Source organism: Sapajus apella, unplaced genomic scaffold, assembly GCF_009761245.1.
Source record: "Sapajus apella isolate SASKATOON/1434 unplaced genomic scaffold, GSC_monkey_1.0 scaffold52, whole genome shotgun sequence".
Classification (NCBI taxonomy): Eukaryota; Metazoa; Chordata; class Mammalia; order Primates; family Cebidae; genus Sapajus; species Sapajus apella.
Genome location: NW_022436992.1, coordinates 10,578,559 through 10,581,130, shown reverse-complemented (window position 1 = coordinate 10,581,130; position 2,572 = coordinate 10,578,559).

Genomic DNA, 2,572 nt, shown 5'->3' with positions numbered 1-2,572 from the left:
TTGACTTTGAGGAGGCTGCCAATGAGGCCTAAAAAGGAAACGAGGAAAATATTATTAGAAACTAGAGGAAGGATGGGTGTGTGCTTGTTGTATAGTGACAGAAAGCTTAGTGACATGTCAACCTGAGATTATGTGGAAGCCAGAATATGTGGCTAATGAACTAGGTGATCTAGTTAAGAAGATTTTCAAGTGAAGTATTGAAGGGGTCTCCTGGTTTCTTCTTGCTGCTTATAGTAAATTGCAAGAGGAGAAAGATAAATCCAAGGAAGGACTATTGAAACTATTCAACAAAAAGGAGCCAGGACTTCATGATTTTAAAAGTTTCCAGTCTCTCTAGATGGCAAACTATATGAAAGTTAAGAAATGGCTCCTTGGCTGAGTGCAGTGGCTCACACCCACGATCCCAATAATTGGGGAAGCTGAAGCAGGAGGGTTGCTTGAGCCCAGATGTTCAAGAGCAGCCTTGGCAACATAGTGAGACCCCTGTTTCTACAAAAAAAAAAAAAATTAGTTGGGTATGGTGGTGCACACCTGTAGTCCCAGCTACTATGGAGGTTAAGGTGGGAGGATCACTTGAGCCTGAGAGGCTGAGGTGGCAGTAAGCCAAGACTGTGCCACTGCACTCCAGCCTGGGCAATGGAATAAGAGCCCATCTCTAAAAAAAGAAAAATATTACTTCTGAGCACTGCTGGAAAAACATGGTCTGACAAGAAAATCAAGGCAAGGGTGTGACTACAACTTTCGTTAGGACTTCAGAAAGACCAAAGAATGAGAGTACTCCTCGGTCACATATGGGGTTCTTTCAGGAGAACTAGGGTGTCCCTCCCTGATCCTTTCCAATGAAACAACAGTTCCTCTAGGAAGTCTAAGAGCATAGGCCCCCAGCAGAAGCCCAAGACTTTTAACAAATAGAGTAAACCCTGGTGAGATTCACAGAAGAGGCACCAAGTTTTTGAGAAAATTATATAAGCAGAAATGCTGCCAGCTTGGGCCGAAAGGGACCAGGATGTACAAAATGAAAGAAGTCTGTTGGGTCTCCAACGTTTTACTGGAAGAAAACAGGCTGAGGAAACCATTCGGGTGCAAAGGATTGTTATCTTTTTTTTTTTTTTTTTTTGTTATTTTTTTTGAGACGGAGTTTCGCTCTTGTGACCCGGGCTGGAGTGCAATGGCGCGATCTCGGCTCACCACAACCTCCGTCTCCTGGGTTCAGGCAATTCTCCTGCCTCAGCCTCCTGAGTAGCTGGGATTACAGGCACGCGCCACCATGCCCAGCTAATGTTTTTTGTATTTTTAGTAGAGACGGGGTTTCACCATGTTGACCAGGATGGTCTCGATCTCTTGACCTCGTGATCCACCCGCCTCGGCCTCCCAAAGTGCTGGGATTACAGGCTTGAGCCACCGCGCCCGGCCAGGATTGTTATCTTTCATGATAAAGAACGGATGGCTCAGAGGCTGAGCCGAGAGCCTAAAAGACGCAGCCTAAAGTCACAGAGAATTACTCCTAGGTGTTGAAATCTCATCAAGGAACTCCCAAGATTTTACTCAGCTGAATTTCAAAATTTCTGTGGACCAGTTCTTCCTTGTCTCTCATTTTCCCCTTTTTTTGTTTTTTTTTCCCCCTGTGGTTTTCTTTCTAATTATCTTAAGTCCTATGATCACACATAATTTTAAAATTTGTGTATATCTCCTCTACTTTAATCCTTTTAAGTTGGCAAAAGCACCATTCCCAATCACATATACACAGCAGTTCTACAGTTTTAGGTTTCTGAATGGCTGTTTAAAGACAATCCTAAATTATAACTTAGTTTGACTTAGGTTGTAAATAATTCAAGAGTGAAGTTTGGCTACTATTTTAAAAGCATGTGACCTCATAGATCACCTATAAAATGTGAGAAGTGTAAATAATCTTTGACATTACACATAAACCACACTAAAATGCCTTTCAATAAGTAAAGGGAACCATTTTACATACAGGGAATTCTTATTAGATTGGCATACTTAAGGCCAAAAATATAAAGTAGACATTGCTATTTATCTTTAACCGTCGCCTTTAAGGGACAAATGAAGACAAAACACAGGTGAGTCTTACTTGGTTCTGAGACAGTGAAGGCATGTTCCCAGTATTTAAATATGTTTATGTTGGGAAAAGCAGCAAAGGAGAAAGGACTTACAGAGTGCCTACATAAACTGGTTATGAGTAACACATAAACAAGGAACAACAAACTGCTGAGGGCCACAGGAAGCCTCTGAGGAGGAAGGCCCCTCCATGCCTCATGTTCTGGTGCAGGGTGACCTCGGCTCTATTACGTAAACATTGTGCTCAAGGACGTAAAACCCCTTCGTAGCACTATGACGTAGCCAGACTTGTAGGCTCCTTGTAAGGTTTGCGTTCCATCAGCTGTACATAGATAATAAGCTAAAGATAATCACATGTTCTTGTTTTGTGAAACTCCCAAATCACCACTGTTATCGATCTTTAGAATGATACACCAGTTCCAGCTCACTGATTCACTCCACCACCACTCCACTCCTACCCTGTAGATCAAAGTGATTGTAATCAATAAATAGT